Source organism: Dermacentor albipictus, chromosome 2, assembly GCF_038994185.2.
Source record: "Dermacentor albipictus isolate Rhodes 1998 colony chromosome 2, USDA_Dalb.pri_finalv2, whole genome shotgun sequence".
NCBI classification, from domain to species: Eukaryota; Metazoa; Arthropoda; class Arachnida; order Ixodida; family Ixodidae; genus Dermacentor; species Dermacentor albipictus.
The window spans coordinates 97,350,269-97,372,190 of NC_091822.1; the positions used below are offsets into that span (position 1 = coordinate 97,350,269).

Sequence of the window (21,922 nt, forward strand, 5' to 3'; positions counted from 1 at the left end):
AGGGCGGAATAGAAAAAGCTAACGTGAGACGGCAAATAAACGTTAGATCAACTTAAGCTCAAGGTACGTCACGGTCTGCTTCTGCTATTTATAAAAATAAAAGCATCAAATTAGTCTTGCCGTAAACATACGCAGGACATGCGTAAGCAGAGTCGCGTTACACAACGGAAGCGGCCGCACGTCAAATAAACACTTCTGTGCCCGCCGAAGTAGCATTGCGGCTAGGGCATTGCTCGAGGTCGCAGATTTGACCGAGGCACCCACATTTTTACGAGGGAGAAAAAAAAAAGACACTCGGGCACTTTGATTTAGGGAGACGTCAAGGAGCACCATGACGCCGAAATTAATCCTGAGTGCGCCACTACGGCATGCCTTATAATGCGATCGTGGTTTTGGCACGCAGAGACCCGTCATCAAGTTCAAGTTTAGGGCTTCTGCCATCATGCGATGTGCCATGCGAGGCAATGACAATGCTCAACCCTCTCTGAGGTGACGAAATATGGCGGACAACGCCTAAAGCAAACTCCTCTCCCTTTGTGTTTTGTGTACTAAGCAGAAAGGCAGTAGTGGTGCAAACAAGGTAACGTTCAACATCAGCTCACTACATTCGTGTTGAGAAACCGTTGAAAAAAAGTAAATATTTGCCGTCAACATCATAAGTAATCATGACAGTCAAAGCAAAGAGCACAGAAAGCTTCGCTTACATAGATTCCCACAGTGCGTGGGATCTGCGTACTTTAATTCTTTTCGCGGATCACAATGTGCGCACCCAGTCGACACCCATCGGAAAGAGTGCTGCAGTACTGTCATATGCAACACAGTCTTTTTGTTTCTACACAGGTGAAGTAAAATCACACGTTTGCACAATTCGTTGAATTAGACATGATTTTCTGCTTTGACAGACAGCGAAATCTTTCGTGAAAGCAGGTACATCACATCTATTTTGCGTCTGAGGATATATACGATTCCTTCTAATTCATGTTATACTGCAAGTCTTGCGGCCACCTCTGATTCCGCGATCACGGTTCTTACCTTGATAACTATTTCTCTCGCGTAGGTAGAAAGATGCAGAGGAGGATGACAAGCATTTTCCCCAATTATCTGAACTCTAATCGGGCTCACCTTTTTTTTTTCTCCCACGGCACATCTGATGGTTTACGAAACGGAAAACTCGACTTGTCTCACGATTTCAACGTATGTAATTAGGCAGTCAGGTGTTTACGGCAAGGCCTGCATGGCGATTTTCGAGTTTCTGGCCCGCGTAATTAATTGCACCTAAAATGAATGTCAATTAAGAGAAGCAGACTTGGTATTGTGGACAGTGTTAATTGGTAAACTAACTTAGGATTGTGAAAACAGCCAATCTGTATTACGTATCTATAAAGGTTTAACTTAAGGTTAGTCGCATGACGGTACAATTTTTTGTGGGACCAAAGAGTCCTCTATGCGCGCAGGACAAATTGTCCGCTAAAATGTATGATGCTCCGCTTGTATTAGGCGCTGGAAGTGCTACTAGCGCCCAGCTGCGGCCACCTGACATGGAGGTGCTCGCGACTGCGTGCAACTATTCTACAGTAGGAGAGGAGGAGGTCACCAGAGGCCCTTGTCTACCTGGACGCCACTCTCCACAGGTGCTCCTGCTCTCGGACTTCAAGCATGACCAGACAGCAAAGAAATAATCCACATACCTGGCGACACAATTATTTTCCTTAAGGGTGTTTTGACAGTAATATTTTTGAGAACTGAAATCACCTTTATAGCGGCGCCATTTCGAAAATAATTCACTTCCGAAATGCTTCACCAAAAAATGGTTTGTGAATCTATGCCAAAACGCTAATTCTTGCAGTCTTCAAGCTGAAGATACTATGAGAATGTAGGTGATGAATATCCAAGGGGGACTTCATAATTTATATTTATTGTGTAGCTCTAAAAGTCTCCCACGACATGGAGGATGGTAAACAACTGTTTAGAAAGTTCTCAAGAGTACAAAAGTGTTTAAGAAAGGGTTTTATGATTAGTGGATACTGTAGCAAATGAATGAGCATGAACATACGGTCAGCTAACAGTAACAGGGAACAAACAGACCGTGGCACAACATGGCGTGTGACAAAAGCAACTCTTCATTAGGTGAAGCTGTGCCCACAAAAACAAGCTACATTCCGGAACCAGGACATGCGCCGATGGTTGAAACCTTCTCTGAAAGCGCGTTCATTTCACTCACGCAATAAAGGTTTGTTTCGTTATTGTAGCAATTGTAACACCGCCACCATAGCAAGCACAATGGACCCATTTTATCTTGTAAAAATTTATCCTTCATATTTTTTTTGTTCATTGGGGCGCGCAGTGGGAACACGAATCTCAGGTTTGCTTTCCACCTGCTGCCGGACGCCTGTAGATGACCTCTAGGAAAACTTGTTCTGCCGTGAAGGTGACTTGACGCGTCCGAACGAGCATTCAGATACTGCGCATGCACAAGTTCCCTAAGTTGTCGCACCACAGCTAGCGGTGATTTTTCTTTAGAGCTTATGGGAGTATGGACCAGGTAGCGCGTCGGTGGAGCCTTCTTGTTTTTTTTTTTCATTCGCTTATGATAGCAGTCTTGGTTCCTCATTCTTTCTTATTTAACGCGTCTTTTGGATAAGTTGAAGAAATTCAGAAGTGAGTACACGTGAAGCGTAGCACAAGTCAACCTCCATTCGTTCCCGAAATATGCGGCAATGAAGAAAGAACTGGTGATGAAGCTGCGAATGGACTTCCGCTTCACCCCACCGATGAAAGTGTGCAATGTAGATTTTTTCGGCATTGACTTCTGGAGCTGCGCATGTAAGAAAACAAAATTAGCTTGCATGTGCTGCATTCTTTATTGGCTTTCTACACCGCAGCAGCATAAGGCTATGGGTTTATTGGGTTTTTCATGTTCGTGCGGGGTCAATAAAAATGGTGAGCGTGGGCCGATCCTGGTGGTTGCGAGATACCGTGCTGACCAGTGGTGGAGGCGAAGCAGGCTTGAAGCACTCCGCCCCTATAAATAGTCGTAATAAACGATACGTGAAATACATAAATCAAGATGAATTGTTTCATGTCGATGGGTGTAGTGGAAATATCTCTGAACAGCACATGCACTCACGAGTGGAAGGCGTTGCCATATGCACAAAAGACAGAAAAAATGTTGCATCCATATACCTTTAGCATTCGAGAGAACAATGTCATCGGATTTAGGAACGTATGTGCCGCGCAAATAAAAGACGGCATCGTGATATCCACTGTGTACATATCTCCAGGCACACTTAAGTGCGATATCGAGAAGTTCATGACCGCATACTTTGCATGGTTACGCCGTGATGACACAGCCCCTTTGATGATCGTTGGAGGAATCAATGTGCGCAGTTAATAACCAGGCAAGAAATTGTTCACTCACCTGAGTTGATGCTAGAAGAGTTTGGTTTGAAGGACCACACAAATATTCCACAACGGTCGTCTAGATATTTAACATTCGCCAAGGTTCGGTCTTAGGTCATAAGCGAACCGATCACTGTATATCACAGTAATCACAAAACTATCGTCACAGCCACTGACAAATAATCAAAATAAATATATTTAGCCTTGTCTAACCCTGAATGTGAACAAAGGGGGTTAACTGAGGGGACCTATTTTTTATTAATCATGTTGCCACGGCATAAGGCGGGTGAGGAAACGAGGAGAAAGACGTCAGCTGACGCCACCACGGGACGCAATCTCCCCCATCAGCTTCCCCGTCATCTCGAGATTTTATATGATCGACTTCATCTGAACGCAGTGTTCACCAAAACCTAACGAGATACACCAGCTTGGACTGACCAAGCTCCTGCATTGTGATAACAGTGGTGCATCCGAAACTGTGTAACACATTTTATTGGAATGTGGAGATCACAGAGACGAGATAATGTACTATTTTGTTTGAATAGACTGTTTCCCGAGAATCATTAGATTTAGGAAGATAAATAGGGTATGTGCTTTTCACTTTTTACATTCCTTGAAAACAACGACGTAATTTGCAAACTATAGCATGTTTACATAAACACCCGTCCTATTTGCTCCACGTGTAAATACCAAGATCATATTTTTGCTTTTTCCCCTTCACTAGGCAGAATAGCATGCATGCTCGTGCTTATAGACTGACAGAATCATCTGTATTTCAATGAACAGCTTCACCTCTCTCTCTGTCTATTAAGCGTAACGCGTGTGGATGAACCGCGCAATTAACCTAGACGGAGAAATTTTTTTTGTTTTGTAGGTTTCTTCCTATTCTCAATCCTTGCGAAGTATGGTAATTAGCATGTCTAATTACGCAGTTAAGGAGAATATAAAATATTTCGTGACTTCCTCCATAATATGCAGAGAACGCATTTTGACCGCGATAGAAACTTACTTCGGTTGATAAGTTTGTTTCCTTCTCTATTGTTTCTTGTTTCTTGTACAATTGCTGTGATTTTGCGAGATGTTACTGCCTTGAATTCTAAAATTGGTATCTTCAATAAGCCTAACCAATGGCATGCCATTTGTTGGCTTATGCGCAGGTGTTCCTCTGAAGCGATTCAAGCGATGCCATAGTATCAGGGACGCAGCTGTTGGAGGAAGCATCAGAGAATGCGCGGAGACAGTGTCACATGAGGACAAACTGGATGTCAACCACGGCCTGGTGTCCGGTGCCAACAGTCCCGCAACATGTCACGATTCTACCGTGGATGACGGGTTCATGGAGGAGGTCATGGCCATGGCCGACGATTAGTGCGCCTAGAAATTAACATTCTCTCAACCGCGCATGACGGGACTCGAAAGGCATCCAATGTTGCACGTGTCGCCAGAGTGCGAGAGTGAAAATGGTCACATGACGTTTTGCTTTATTTCCTCATTCATTGTTGCATTTGTTGGAGGACGTGCTGTATAGGGACAAATAAATTCATGCTTTTATTCACCATACATTGTGTGATATGGTGTCTGTTTCTTCATTTTAGCAGTTTACGGTATGCGGGACTTACTCGTGCTTAGGTGCTGTACTAATTGCTGCCTTTAACCAAGAAACACATATCGTGTAGTAGGAAATACAAATTTATGTTTATGTGAGTTTGAAAGTGAAGCTTTCGTAGTCTTTTCTTGCGAATTTCCCACTGCCGTTGCTGTTGCTGCTACTGTTCGGGAGTGATTCAGAGCGTGTATATACAAGGAAGAATCGTGGCAGGGAAGAGTCGCGAGGAAGTTGTTTGGGCCGCACCGCGTAGAATGTGCACAATGCCCTCTGGTACTACCAGGTCGTCACCAAGTTAGCCTCTAGACAGCTGCAATTAACCGTTACCCGCCGCAAGCATTTACCGTTCTACCAACGTCTAAGTCCAGAGGGTAGCTAGATAGAATGGAAGAGAGGAGTGGAGACAGAAGGCAGAGAATGGGTTGAACCGATGCAGTCGTGAATCGAGTGAATAACAGCGATGCACCTTTTCGCTCGCAGTTCCCATACCAATGAAATGGGGGGGGGGGGGGGGTGTAGAGATGGGAAAAAGGTGACGCGAGACGGCAACGAAACGCTAGATAAACTTAAGTTGGAGGTTCGGTACGGTGCAATTTTGCTATTTAGGAAAAATAAGCAGTGCAAATATGTCTAGCGGACAACTTGCGCAAGGCGTGCAGAAGCAGAGTCGCAATAATCGCAATAATTGAAGCGCAGCGCAAGTGTCTAGGCGACAGAACGGAAGTGGTCGCAAGTCATACCAACACTTTTATGTGCGCTGCGATAGCATTACGGCTATGGCATTGTTGGAGGTCGCAGATTTGCCCGAGGCAGCCGCTTTCTTACGGGGGCGAAATAAACGCTCACGCACTTTGAATTAGGGACACGCTGAAGAACACCACGGTGCCGAAATTAATCCGGAGTGCGCCACTACGGCCTGCTTCAAAATCAGATTGTGGTTTCGGCAGGCACTGCCCTATAATCAAATTCAAGTTTAAGGTTTCTGCCACGATGCGATGCGCCATGTGAGGCAATGACCATGTTCAATCCTTTCAGTGGTCATGAAATATGGCGCTCAACAACACTTCAAGCAAACTCTTCGGCCTTTGTGTTGAGTCTAACACATCAACATCAAGTCACCACTCTGGTGTTAATACCAGGTTGAAAATTTGAACATTCGCCTTCAGCATCACTACTAAATATCGTCCATAAAGCAAACAGCACAGAAAGCTTCGCTTACATCGATTCGCACAGTGCATACGATCTGCACAATTTTATGTTTTCGGGGTTCACAACGTGCGGACCTTGTCAACACTCACTGGAAGCAGTGGTGCAATACTGAAATATCCAACACAACTTCTTTTTCTTCACAGGTGAAGTAAAATCACACGTTAAACAATTTATTTTAATTTCACATGATTTCCTGCTTTCACAGTTGCTTAAATGCTTCGCGAAAGTAGGTACATCACCTCTATTTTGCGTCTGAGAACATAGACGATTGCTTCTAGCTGATGATATTCTGTAACTATAGAGGATGTTTCTGATTCCGCGATCACAATTGTTATCTCGGCAGCTACAGTTTTCACGCAATAGAATGATGCAGATATAGGAGGATGAAAAAGATTTTTACCGATTATCTGCACTATACACAGGCTCAGCCTTCTCCATTTCGACGCCACTGCTGAAGGCATATAATATGGAACATTTGACTTTCCTCACGATTTGACCTCTCGTACGTAGCCAGTCTTAGGCTACGATAAGGCGTTTATTGACGATAAGTTCCACTAGCTATTTACACAGCTTCATCTAAAAAAATAACTGCATGCAAATTTTGAGCAATATTATGGCTAATGAGAAACCATGCTATTAAAAAAAAGAAGTAGATTTCAACAACAGCAAGGCTCTGACGTCGGATGAGCGTAAGAACAAGAAAGGCGTACACATGACCATGGTTTTTAATCCGAATCATTTTATAAGAATCTTTCGGCAAGTACTGGAAGGTCATTTTCAATTTTTTGGGCCATAACAAAATAAACTTAAAAATTGGAGGACGCTTAAGCTTCGCCTTCAAGAGTGGGACGCGACAGCGTTCCCGTCGACCCGCCAAGGGGTATAAGACAATGCGCTACGGCACAGCAATCACTTACGATGCGCCCCGCATCGGACTTAGCGCCCACCTATCACGCGGTGAGCGTCAAGCAACGCAGCGTTCGGCGCGGCGACGAAACGTGCGCCTGAGCGAACGAAACGAACCAAAGAACTCGGTGTCTCGGAGGGGAAACGATCTACGCCGCCAGAGAGATAGATAGTAATCTAAACCGGAAGCACGGCGAAGCGTCGTCAGGGGAGAGGGAGTCCCGCGACGCGCCTGGCAGCGGTCCCAATGCGCGCGCGGCGCTCCTCCTGTCGGGGCAGCGCCGTACATTGAGAGGAGGGGGTCTTCTGTGTTTGCCGCAAGATGGCTCTGCGTGTGCGGAAAGCGCAGAAGAAATGCAGCGGAAACGCACTTCGCAACTCGTGTAATTGTGACTTCTGTACGTTACATGTTCATAATTACCGATATACACCGCAGTATAACTTTCCACGGCTCGTTTCGAAGGCAACACCGCATTCACTAGAGGCGCGTTTGCACCGCTTGGAAGCATCGAACTCGTGGCTGAGTGGTAGCGTCTCCGTCTCACACTCCGGAGACCTGGGTTCGATTCCCACCGGGCCAATCTTGGAAGTTGCTTTTTATTTATGAAGCGCCTGCCGTGATTTATCGCTCACGGTCAACGCCGCCGACGCCGACACCCGACGCCGACGACACCGGCTTTTCTGCGACACGAGCTCCTTAACGCTATCGCGTTAAAAATGACAGGAAGTCCCCAGAGACCTTGATCTACCCGGACGCCTCTCTACACAGGTGGTCCTGGTCCCGGACTTCAAGCATGGTTCGACAGTCAAAAGCTGGTGTCAATCCTCCACACGCAGAACCCGTCATAGTGCAAGAAGCAGGTGGCCTTTATACCAGCTGTGCCATTGGAAGAAATAATTCACATACCTCGCAAAGCGGTAATTCTCCTTAATGGTGTATTGACCGTAGTATTTTTGAGTATGTAAAGCGCGTTAGCGTCACCATTTCCTAAGTACCCAGTTTCGAAAGGCTTCATTAACCAAAGGTGTTGTGAATGTCTTGGTAAAGGAATCATTTTTGCAGTGTTCTACCTGAAGAATGTGGGTGACGTATCTCAAATGGTGCCCTAATAATTTATATATTTTGTGCCGTTCTGAAAATTCATTTATGCCACAAGTTTATCATGACATGGAAGATGTATATATTACAGTTTAGAGAGCTTTCAAGTGTAAAAAATATTTCGTAAGGGTTCAATACTAGCTGAGACTGTAACAAATGAAGCAGGATGGGGATAGGTTCTGCTACTAGTGATAGGGAAGAAACAGACCGTGGGTGTACAGGCGTCAGGCACGTACCCAGGATTTTTTTTCGGGGGGGGGGCCCACCACCCCCATCATCATCACCCCCATCATCATCATCATCATCATCGTCGTCGTCGTCGTCGTCATCATCATCAGCCTGCTTTTTGTCCACTGCAGGACGAAGGCCTCTCCCTGCGATCTCCAATTACCCCTGTCCTGCGCCAACCGATTCCAACTAGCGCCCTCGAATTTCCTGGTTTCATCGCTCCACCTAGTGTTTCGTCGTCCTCGATTGCGTTTCAGTTCTTTTGGTACCCATTCTGTAACCCTAATGGTCCAACGGTTATCTAACCGGCGCATTACATGACCTGCCCAGCTACATTTTTTCCTCTTGATGTCAATTAGAATATCGTCTATACCCGTTCGCTCTCTGATCCAAACCACTCTCTTTCTCTCTTAACGTTATGTATAGCAATCTTCATTCGATCGCTCTTTGCGTGGTCCTTAACTTGCTCTCAAGTCTCTGCCCCATATGCACTGGCAAAATGCACTGATTGCACACCTTACTTTTCAATAATAATGGTAAGCTTCCAGTCAGGAGCTGGCAATGTCTGCCGTATGCGCTCCAACCTATTTTTATTCTTCTGGGAATTTCCTTCTCATGATCAGGGTTCCCTGTGATTAATTGACCTAGGTAAACTTACTCCTTCACAGTCTCTAGTGGCCGACTGGTAATCCTGATCTCTTGTTCCTTTGCCCGGCTATTTCAAGTCAAGTCAAGTTTATTTACAACATGTACAAGGTACAGTGTTGAAGGCCACCCTGGAAAGAAAGCTGTAAACATACAGCTTGACGAGGCCAGGGGTCCACCACCAGGCAACATCAGCATCGCACACATCCGCAGTGCAAACAATAAGCTTCGTAAGTAGCTGCAGTAGTACAACACGTGGTACATATCCACTTCCCTGGGCATGCATAGATCTTTATACATACATAATCATTAAGAGCGCATTGAAATTCGGGTGGTTAATGTTAGCGCCACGGAAATATATATTGTTACACTTTAAAAATGAACATTATTAAAAGCAATAATTAAAAGGAAGTTAAACAACAGTAAAGAATGTGCACGTGCAACTTAAAAGAAATGAAATGAATATACATGTGATGCGTACATTGTGATTAGGTATGAAAACCAACTAATTTGCAAATTTTAAACAGTCAGGTGAAATTTATCAAAGACAAAGATATCGCGAAATAGCGTGCGTGATAAAACCGTATCTCCATTTACACATTTCTGCAGTTGATTTAATTGCGCGGGTACGTTGTATATCAGGGTTTGCATAAAGTAGTTTGTTCGATGGTGCCTTATCATCCATTTTTCCGATCCTCGTGTTACACGGGTGCTGGGTCGTTCTACGAGGGCGTTCTACGAGGGCTGACACATTTTTTAGGAATTGTATGGTTTTGTTATCTGCAAATTGTAATTGGTGTAGAAGACGGTATGCGTAAAGATTTTTGACGTTAATTATTCTGCTTTCTTGAAATAATGGTTTTGTAGGGTGCAAATAGTGAACATTGGGAATACAACGAATAGCTTTCTTTCCGAGCAGCAACAGCCTGTTAATGTTACGTTGTGTAGTCGTAGCCCATACTAAGGTGCAATAGTTTATATGCGACCGAAAAAGGGAATGATAAAGCTGGAACATTACACGAGGTGGGAACATATGACGGCATCTAAATAACACAGATACAGCAGACAATTTCTTTGCAACAAGGTTTATGTGCGAGTTCCACATCATGTGACTAGAAAATACAACACCCAAAATTTTGTGTTCCTGTACTACTTGAAGCGAATGGGAACCTATGTTTAAATCGATGCATGACACAGATCTGTTCTTTGCAGAAAAAACAACGGCCTTTGATTTTTTTATATTGATTTGTAGGCTGTTACATAATGACCATTAATCATTATTTATCATTATCAGCATTTATCATTATCTTCATCTTCTGCATAATAATATTCAACCCCACTCTTACACTCTCTCTGTTAAGGTCTCCAAACATTTGTTGTAACTCGTCTGCATTGTTGTTGAATAGAACAATGTCATCGGCAAACCGAAGGTTGCTGAGATATTTGCCGTCGATCTTTACTCCTAAGCCTTCCCAGTTTAATAGCTTGAATTCTTCTAAGCACGCAGAAAATAGCTTTGGAGAAATTGTGTCTCTCTGTCTGACCACATTCTCTATAGGTATCTCCCTGCTTTTCTTGTGTAGAATTAAGGTAGCTGTAGAACCTCTGTAGATATTCTAATGCGAAGGATGAGTAAGTAAGACGAGAAACTATTTACAGGTTATATTTACAACAACGGTTGCAGCGCTGACCGGTTAGATTCACAGCGCGAGCCCAGTTCGTTCTTCCTCCTATTTTCTGGGGTGATGGCGCCTACGCGCCTCGTTCAAACAAACAAATACCTCACGCATATAGCAATATTTTCGAAGATTTTTGCGTAAGCGTTCTGTACTCCTTGATTACGTAGTGCCTCTACGATTGCTGGTATCTCTACTGAATCAAATGCCTTTTCGTAATCTATATAAGCCACATAGAGAGGCTTATTGTACTCTGCAGATTTCGCTATAACCTGATTGATGACATGGATGTGATCCATTGTAAAGTATCCTTTCCTGAAGCGAGCCTGTTCCCTTGGTTGACAGAATCCAGCGTTAACCTTATTCTATTGGAGATTATTTTGGTAAATATTTTATATAATACTTGGAGCAAGCTAATGGTCTCACAATTGTTCAATTCTTTAACGTCTCCTTTTTTTGTGGATTAGTATAATGTCTGCATTCTTCCAGTTTTCTGGGACCCTTGCAGTCGATAGACACTTCGTATAAAGAGCCGCCAGTTTTCCTAGCATGATGTCTCCTCCATCTTTGATTAAATCGACTGTTATTCCACCTTATCCTCCCGCTCTTCGTCGTTTCATGTCTTGCAGGGCCCTTCTGACCTCATCGCTAGTTATGGGAGAGTTTCTGTATCCTATTCATTACTGTTTCTATGTGAACTATCGTGACTCCTCTGGGTACTGTGTACAGGTCAGCTTAGAATTTTTGCGCTGCTTTTACTATATCTTCCAGATTGCTGATGATATTATCCTTCTTATCTTTTAGTGCATACATCATGGTTTGTCCTATGCCAGGTTTCTTTTTTGTTGATTTCAGGCTGCGATCATTTTTTACGGCTTCTTCAGTCTTTCTCATGTTATAGTTTCGAATATCAGCTATTTTCGTCTTGTTGATCAGTTTTGAGAGTTCCGCGAATTGCGTAACGCTGTGCGGCCGCCAGTCCCATACAACCGCGTAGATCGCAGGACTCTGCCATTCTAGACGTACTGCGCTCATTGCAAAAGGTTAGAAAAACACCCACATAAGCACAGCAGAGAAGTGGCTACGTGAGGCGGTTCGACCGATAACTGTAGAAGCGTCATTCAAAACAAGTAATTGTTCTGTACTTCCGGCGGCGTTTTCTCTACTTCCTTTTTAAATAAAAAGATGTTGATCCATAAATGTTCGCATAAACAACGGTTAACTTTTTATTATTCGCTTTTGCTTGTAGTTTGGTTGTTGCCTTTGCTCTCTCCCTTAGTAGATCGCTTAATTTCTCAACTCCTTGCGATTTTTGTTTCCATTTGCCAATTTTGCACGAAAAGTGCTATACAGTTAGGGAAAAACAGACGAGGTAACGGGCGACAGTCATCTTGCTTATGGGTTTAAGGGTTATTGCAGGGTTTCATGATGGACGCTCTTTCACATTATTTTATTTTCCACCTTATCTAACCAATATCACGTGTAGATGGTTCCGGGCATCTGCCAGCGTCGCGGCGAGCCGTAACTCAAGGAAACATTGAAACAAAGGGGTAAGTTAAACGAAGTTGGCGTTTTCCCCGACCGCAACTCATTCCATGAGAGTACAGACCAGCTGAGTAACAGCCGCATCCCTCTCCTGGTCCCAGGATCAGCCTAAACAAAGAAGGCTGAACAAACAAAAGCAACCGCTATGTGCGTGACGGTTGAGTAGATGGTGACAACTGAACGCATCTCGAGTTAATCGCGCGGGTGCGGAATCTATGATAAAACTGTCCTTCACATTACAAGAGATGCCGGTAACTACTGCCAGCTAAAAGGAGTGAAAAAGGCAGCATAATGCTGACCGATGAACAGCTGCGAAGTCTCAACATTGATCTGGCGACGCTTTAGGAATGTGTGAGGAGTGGTGGCGTGGGTGGGGAGGGGGGGGGGGGTAGGCCACTTGATTACGGGGGGGGGGCCCGGGCCCCCCCGCCCCCCCCCCCTGGGTACGTGCCTGACAGGCGTCATCATGTAATGAACTCTTTATTGGGTGAGCCTGTGCCCACAAAACAACTTAGACTCCGTCGGAAATATAGGGACCAGGACAGGCGTCGATCGTCGAAATCTGATCTGTGGCCCAAGGAAGGTGTGACACTGGACAAGTTGGTATTCCTTATTCATATATAACCAGCGCGAACGCAGACGCAGAACACAAGGAGAAGCGATAAGGACAAGGGCTGACATCCAACTGGCAATTTGTGTGTCAGCTTTGCACTGGTCATGTCAACTACGGGTCCAGTGCGCCGGCTATTCACGCATGACTCGTCGAAGAATTCCAGTAAAATCAATGGTGCTCGCGTGCGTTCTAGAATATACACCACTATTCGCATCGCGCATATGCAGTCTGATCACAGATGGTTCAGTGACAACAGTGAAGAATCTTCCGATATATGCAGCCGTGTCTTGCGCTGAGAGGTGGCTTTAACAATGGCCAGAAACTCAAAAGCGGTCACCGTAAAAAGAATAAGCAGCGAACACGTGTTAATATGATGCGAAAAACGGAGTTGTTTTACCCGCATCTGGGTATTTTGACATTTCCGGACCTACGCGTGACTTAATTCCGATGATGTAACTGACGCAAAATGGAAGGAGGTGGGGAAACACCGTGTTCTTCACATCGGCCGTGTCAAATAGCTTAAAAGGTAAATCACAAACAAAACAAAAGCGGCGGTGACATCATGCTCCTCTCCTTTCGCCCTCCTTTGACGGGTCCGAGCGAACATTAAGACATTGCGCATGCGCATTTCATTGAGTTGTCGCATCACAGCTAGCAGCATTGTTTTTTTTTTCAGATCATGGGAGTCTGGAGCAGGTGGCGCGTCGTTGAAGCCCGCTGGATTCCTTTCTTCAGGCGATCATGGTAGCATCCTTGACTACATCGTTCTATTTTATTTTACGCATCATTTTAGCAAGATACAGAAGTTCAAAAGCAACTACATCTGAAGCGTACCACAAGTCAATCTCCATTTATTCCCTAAATATGCGGCAATCAAGAAAGATCTGGTTCTCGTGTTGCGGATAGGCTGGCCTTTCACAACACCATCGAAAGTGTGCTGTGTAGATTTTGTCAGTAGTGACTTGTGGAGCCGGGCTGGTAAAAAACATGTGCTTGCATATATGCGTTGTTCTATTTGCTTTCTTGCGAAGCTGCATATGACCGTCGGTTTCACGCATTTTTAATGTCCGTGTGTCAACTATAAAAATGGTGAGCGTGGGCTGATCCTCGTGTTTGTGAAATATGGTGCCTACGGATGGCTGAGGCGAAGGAGGCTTCAATCACTCCACCGCTATAAGCATTCATAAAATTAAATGCAATATACAAATGAAGACCCACAGTCGATGTTCGAAGTGAAAATATTTGGAAACAGCACATGGCCTCATGAGCGGGAGGCGCTGGCATATACGCAAAGGACAAAATTTATTTAGATCCACGCACTCTTAACTTGCAAGAGGACAATGCCACTGCCATCTGGGATGCCTGCCGCACAAACGAAACACAGAATTGTGATATCCAGTGGGTATATATCTCAAGGCACACCCAAGTTTGATATCGATAAGTTCATGACCACACACTTTTCATGCGTAAGCCGCGAGCACACTACACCTGTGATCATCGTTGGAGACATCAATGGGGCGATTTAATACCCGGACAAGAATTGGTTCACTCAGTTTGTGCTACAAGAGTTTCGTTCGTTGGAACAGACCAATCCAAGTCAAAGGTATTCAACAATGGTCGTCTGTAGATTTAGAATTCGCCACGATTCTGTCTAAGGTCGCAAGCACACCAATTAACTAAATCGCGGTAATCACAAAGCTATCGTCACTGTCAATGCGAAATTACGAAAATAAGTATATGTAACCTTGTCTAACCTTGTTTTATGTGCTACAGATTGCCTGATCAGCCACCAGCACAGATTGGAATGGCTGGTCAATTTCTTTGTTACAGACAACCAATGCGTTTGTCACAAAAAAGCCCTGCGAAAATCTATTGCAACAGCACAAATAAAGAAATTCCTTGGATGGACGTGCTAAAAACACGATATAATTATCAGGCTGATTATCAGTGATAGCACAGACTCCGGATTGTTTAGATCACGTGATGTCTTCTAACGTACACCCAATGCACGGTACGCGGGCCCCTTCACATTTCGCCCCTGTTCGAATGCGGCAGCAGTGGCCGGTATCAGGGCCCGCGGTCTCGGGCTTCGCAGCGCAACATCAAATCTATCGCAGCTTTCTCAATAATAATAATATTTGGGGTTTTACGTGCCAAAACCACTTTCTGATTATGAGGCATGCCGTAGTGGAGGACTCCGGAAATTTTGACCACCTGGGGTTCTTTAACGTGTACCTAAATCTAAGCACACGGGTGTTTTCGCATTTCGCCCCCATCGAAATGCGGCCGCCGTGGCCGGGATTCGATCCCGCGACCTCGTGCTCAGCAGCCCAACACCATAGCCACTGAGCAACCACGGCGGGTTCGCAGCTTTCTCGTGGCCTCCGAAATGCACGGCGCATGGGTAAGCGAGTGAGTACTGAGACACGCGTTATGCGGCCACCGGGCTTCTCTGTCGCGCGTGTTTATCGACGCGCTGCGCCATCTAGTGGCACCGCCGATAAGTCTGGGCGTGGGCTCCGAAACGAGAAACGTCGGTGGGCGCGAACACCGCGAATTGTTTCCTCGTTTGCCGCACACTCAGTGGCATACACTCAGGGACCCAAGAGGGCGAGACGTAAGTTGAAGGGGGGCGCATACCCATTGCATCAAAGGTGTAGACGTGAAAGGCGTTGGTATAAATGTTGCACGTAGCCGGTGCATTTGTGACCGAGCCTGCTGAAAAGTGGAGCTGCTGTGCTTCATGAACCCTTGCGTCATAAATAAGTTGGCAGCGCCCCGCTCGCAACATCTCCGATATTATTCCACAACCACACCGACCACCGGAGCGCTTAGCTTGCGTGCGGGCGAGCCAGATTGCAGGAGACGCAACAACTCCCTGGGGAATAGAAGATAAAGGGGGGGCAAAAAGTAGCATCAAAGCAAGGTACAGCAGAAAATTGCATATTGAAGTAATGATAACACGTCAAATAATTACCACAACCGACAAAAACTTAGTACATATGATGAGAAGTATCGTGTCGATAAGCTTATAGAAAACTGTTGTTCCGCTTAAGAAATCAATAAAAATATTCAGGTCATGACATTTGGTGTTTTCCATGTTTTTTAGGGGGCTTGTAAAAATTTTCATTTAGCAATAAGCATGTGTGTGTCGTGTACTGCGCGCGTCACCAAAACAAACGCAAGCACTCTAAAGTTGCGAACAAGTCTTCGGTAGCGGAAGCTGGTAATACTCTGTTTGCAGCACGGGGATCACAGTTAGATTATAGTTACCACACAGCCAGACGTCTGCCCCTGCGTCTTTTGACACAGCGACCAAGGGTGTTGCCCAATCGCTCCGTGTTACCCGCTTCCCGACGCCGGCTTCCTCCCAAGTATTCAGCTTATTTCCGACTGGTTCACTAAGAGCGAAATGTACCTTACGTGGTCTGCAGAACACGGGTTTGCTGTCCGGTTTTATTAGCATTTGCGCTTTGAACCCGAAAATTGGTCCTAATTGCTTCGAAAAAAGCAGGCGCAAATTCCTGTCTCAGCTCAGTTACAATGTCTACTGACCCTATGGCAGCGCCTTCGTTCCAATTTACCCTTAGTGGACTCAGCCACTTTCTTCCCAGTAGGCACGACCACTGCTTTCCTGCATCATCGACTATTATCAGGGAAAGGGCGCAAATCTGCTTGTTGTATTGTACTTGCACATCGACCGAAACAAGAACTGGGACAAGCTCGCCCGTGTACGGTGTTAACTGATCAGCCACCGCCTTCAGGGGCAGGTGCGCCCACTTCTGCTGATAGATCGGTTCTGCTGAACCGTAGAGCAGTGCGGCTCTTGCGCTGTCCGGTGCGCTCCTGTCGGCCCTTGAAAATCCGAGTGAGGGAGTGTGATTTTCGTGCCGGACCATACCCACATCCGCAGCAGGTCTCCAAGGTGAACAGCCTCTAGTCGATAGACCAATGTAGGTAAGGGAAGTCGGCAAAACGGATCCGTAACCTTGGGAAAAGGATTGGCTCTGAGGGCTGAGCCGGTCGGGCTGGGGTCCAGAAGCAGGAACGGCACTGCACCGGGTCCACACACCGCCCGTCGCTACTACCGATTGAATGATTTAGTGAGGTCTTCGGACCGATGTCCGGCGCGGCCTTTCGGTTGCGCCGGTCTGTTGGAAAGATGACCAAACTTGATCATTTCGAGGAAGTAAAAGTCGTAACAAGGTTTCCGTAGGTGAACCTGCGGAAGGATCATTACCGGATTGTTCGAGGGTGACGAGCGCCATTGTTTCTACCCCGTGTGGGTGAAGCAGCTCGCTGCGCCCGACGCTTTCCGCCGCTGGCCCCGCTTGGACGCGGGGACGGCTATACCCGAACATGCCGGGGATTGTCCGAATTTTGAAGGGCGCCCCGTGCCAAATTTGTTGGCCACAGCGTAATAAGATAAATATTACACACTACACAATAGCTTTCCTCAAGACAGCTCACACCCATATGACGTCTTGGGGAGGCCAGAGCAGGGCTGCAAGGACCGACGTGCGGTGGGGCTCCCCCTCCCGCGCTGGTCCTCTCCAATCGTCCTGAACACTAAATCTTGCTGTGGCCAGCAACACCACAAGAACTGTGGTAATTTATGTTATAATCCATTATCATTTATGTTATAATCCATAGAAGTGGACTCCAATCCTCCGCAAAACGCACCACGCGCAACCGGAGCACCCGAGCAAGGGACAGGCAGAAGGCGGCAAGGTCTGATCCCAATTAAACCCGGCATGGTTACCTCACCATCATGGAGAGTTTTTTAGAGGAATCGATATTGTTTGACTATCCAGACGATGACAATGCAGAGTGGGATTTGGAAGAAGAATGGATTGATCAAGATCCATTGGATGCGGATGAGTTTCGTCTGCCTAATGATCCCCCGGATTGGATAAAAAAGGACTATGACGAAATCATCTCTGTTGACTATAATTTAAACTCTCCTCTCATAGCAGATGAAGTCGATGCTGCCCTCGCCGCTCTGAAATCGAATGACCCGCTCCCTCTTCGATTTCGCTCAAAGCAAGACACAGTTGCGGCAGTAGAATTGTTGTCTAAACAAGGAATACATTGGGGTCTTTACCAAGATTCACAGGCATTCCACAAATGGGTAGGAAATCTTCTTGTCCAAAGTACTCAGCTGCCACATCATTTAACACAAATTTTGACGGGTGCAGCAATGTACTGGAATCCGTGTTTCAATGTTCTAACTACGTATTTCAAAAGATGGGCAGACGTGTCCCTGCCAAACTACCAGCTCCTCAAGAAGCTGCCCTGTCTGCGGGACTCTAACCTAAGAGAGGTTTCAGAGCGAGTGTACCATGACATTGAGACATTCTGGGTACTACATTGTTTGACCTTGATGATGAACAGTTCACATCCTCGGGAAAGGAGGAACCTTCGTCTCCAATCCGCCACCAATTTAAGGTGGAAGGTCACGGAACACCCAGAGGGAAGATTTCTGGCCAAGGGTCATGCTCCTCTCTATGGTGACGTTATTGTTGTTAAAGGTTATTTGGTTTTAATTCGCCAGCAAATTCTGTTGGACCGTAACATGCTCCTTATGGTGAAAGACTTGTACGCGGCGCGTGCCTGTTCTAAACTAGCGTTGCTTGGTCGACCCGACACGGAGACTTGCAAAGATCGTCTACGGAGCTTGGACCGTTTTTATCAGGCCGGTGACCGGGTCATGGCAAGTTGTGGCAATGATTGTTACGCAGCCGTCAAGTTGATTGAACCACACGCCAACCACCGGATCATTCAACTATGCCAAGCCTACAAACCGGATATTCGAATTTCAAGCGACTTTGAGCGGTTTTTAACTGAAGCTCGCGCAGAACTGATTGGAAAGGGAATGAACTGTAGTGACTGGTTTGAGTTAATCCTGAACGAACCAGATCACGAGACCGTTCTACTGTTCTATGGAGCCTTTCGACACTGGGGGCATCCCTTTTTGGATGCCCCCAGTGTTCCACATTTGTGGACCCGGAAAGCTGGTGGCTCCCTGCGCTGCTGCAGAACTATTGGGGCTGCTCCGGCTGCCATTGGGGCTGTCTTCTTGGTCGTCTCTGGACGAACTTCTCTGACACTCTTCTTGGTCGTCTCTGGTAGAATTCCGTGTTCCGGGGGCAGCTGCTGTAGCCGGCGGCTTGCTCGATGTTCCGGGACGGCGCTGGTGTTGTCTTTGCGGTCCGGGCTTGAATTACGGCTTGTCGGGGGCGTCCTGTACATGAACGTAAAGCACCTCCACTAGATGTGACGTGGTGGTTACGTTGAATAACACAGTAGCAATACTGTGAACAACAAAACTAACTTTTATTGGGCGAACCTGTGCCCACAAAACAGGCTACACTTATAGCAGAACAATAGCGGCGAACACAGTCGGCGATCGTCGAAAATAGAGTCGTAGAGCAGTGCGTAGAGCAGTGCGATCGTCGAATAGAGTCGTAGAGTCGATCGTCGTAGAGCAGTGCGGCTCTTGCGCTGTCCGGTGCGCTCCTGTCGGCCCTTGAAAATCCGAGTGAGGGAGTGTGATTTTCGCGCCGGACCGTACCCACATCCGCAGCAGGTCTCCAAGGTGAACAGTAGTCGATAGACCAATGTAGGTAAGGGAAGTCGGCAAAACGGATCCGTAACCTTGGGAAAAGGATTGGCTCTGAGGGCTGAGCCGGTCGGGCTGTGGCTTTGGCAACAAGAGCGGACATTGCCTTTGGCATCACCGTCACTGAGGCGCCCATGTCTATTTGCATGGTCACGTTGTGGCCCTCTACATCCACGGTAACATAATACGCGGACTTGTTGGCGATACTACACATCTGCAAATCATTATCCGATTCTTCCGCGGAGTCGTCCACCCAATTTAGTTCTTTGCGTAGTTCGGTTCCCCTTCTGCACACCGTCCTGAGATGACCTTGCGTGCCACAGTTGTGGCACTTGTACCTGTGGTATCGACATGTTCTTTCCGAGTGGTTTTTTCCACATCAGAAACATTCTACCGGTTCTGTCCTGGCTCCTCGCCTGCGGTTTTGTCTGACGGAGAACTGTTGGCCCGAGAGCTTGCATATTTGCCTGCTTTCAGCTGTCAGGTCCCTCTGACGAGCTGCTTCATAAAACTAAATTTGTTGCGACTGATTCGATGCCATTTCGCGGTTCAGAGCGATTTTGCAAGCCCCTTCAAAGGTCAGAACCCCGGCGTGAGCCGCAAACAGCTCCCGCTTGGTGCCCGCGCATCGCAGCCCCGCTACGAGCCTGTCCCTCAAGGCTTGATCAAGAAAGCCACCGAATGCGCAACTTCTGGCTAAATTCTTCAGCTGGAGTATGAAGTCTGTCACGTTTTTTGTTCAAACTGTACGCGGTGGTTTAATCTGCTTTCCGCTAGGATGGCTTTTCGGGGGCTGTAATGGTTCTTCAGAACCGCTTTAGCCTCATCGTACGTTTTACTGGACGGCGCATGGGTGTACGAGCAGGTTTTTCAGTATTTCCTATGATTTCGGTCCTACGACCGTCGAGAATACGGCTAATTTCTTGCTGTCGGCTACTTCACTTGCATGCGCGTACAACTCGAACCATTCCACGTACGAGTCAAAACTTTCGGCCTTCGCGTAGAAGCAATCGACTCTTCCCACCTTTGACATGTTGCCGTTGCCTCGAGGTTCCGCCGCCCTGGCGTGGTTGACTGCCGCGCTTGTTAGCATCTGCCGTGGTGCCGGGAAGCCACTTGCGTCGATCCCATCCTCGTCGCCATGTGTCCTGTACTGCGCGGACGGTGACGCGCGCAGGCGCACAGCATGACGAGAAAGAAGACCAACGGGCTCCGGAACAGAGAATCATAAAGAAAGGACTACAACAAGAGCGGACACTGCCATAGAGCCCAGCGGCCAAATTGACTGCAGCGCACCAAGCCGTGGATGTTAAAACCCGAAGCACACTTCCGGTTCCGGTTTTATGCGCGCGCGTTTTGAATATTAGCTCGTGCGCGTCTCACCGGCTCAGTTTTTTTTTGCTTTTGCACCAAATATTTCTTTCTTATTTATTAAATAATTATTTGCAAATCATTTTATTAAGTAAAATTGATTGCGAACGATCTTAACAAGCCTCCATTTGAATATGGGCCACGTACAATTTCATAAGGACGCAGGACACCTTGTGATATGAGGAAAAATTAACGTTTATTTTATTCTTTGTAAATGCTCGTCGCGGGCTTTTTGTGCGTTCATCCAGCGTTGTGGCACCAGGTAAGCAGTAGTTTCCGCAGGGAGCTCCACCAGACGACGTGAGCTGAAAAAATTACAAGCGTTGTTTTGGTATTAACATGTAAGAGTTGTGCCTGTAGAGGCGAAGCGTGCGAAAGTGGCGAGTGGGCGGCGTTACAAACAAAAGAAGTTCGTGTTTACACACACGGCGTAGAAAATACTCGACTCATCCCAAGCAATACCGTACATACAACAAACACATTCTAATTCCAAGCATTCCCCTCTTCCCAATACTTATTTCCTGCACTTTATTAGCACGAATGCGCGGGCAACGGCGCGTTTCGCGAACTTCGCTAATGATGATGATATGTGGTTTTTAATGGCGCAAGGGCCAGTTATGGCCAAAGAGCGCCATGACAAATGGTAGTTTAAAGGATTTATTCTGAATGGCGTGGACAGTGAATTTATTATGGTAGGTGTGACATGGCTGTATAAGGGCCTAAAAACTTTCGCTGTAAATGACGTAAATACATAGCTAGTAAAATAATGACACTGATTAGTTATGGACGTGGACGATGGCAGTTGTGTTTTGATAAAAGCATATGAAAACGAGACAACAGTTACACGAAATCATTAAGACGGCCCTTGAATGTAAGGGCTGGTAATCACGTGTTAAAATTTCTTGGACAAATTATTTTCAGAATGTCGGTTTCAGCTAAGAAATCTAAAACTATTTGCAGTTTAAAAAGCGGTTCATCACTGAGAAAAAATGCAGGGTGAAGT

General features: G+C 46.2%; 1 long non-coding RNA gene across 1 annotated transcript; it reads right to left on the bottom strand.

Moving 5' to 3' along the window:
• Nucleotides 1-2,842: 2,842 nt before the first annotated feature.
• Nucleotides 2,843-20,733, bottom strand: LOC139055483 (uncharacterized). Its single transcript, XR_011511791.1, has 2 exons — nucleotides 20,573-20,733; nucleotides 2,843-3,022 (listed from the first exon to the last, which is right to left on the bottom strand). It is a non-coding gene; the product is annotated as an uncharacterized lncRNA (long non-coding RNA).
• Nucleotides 20,734-21,922: the final 1,189 nt, after the last annotated feature.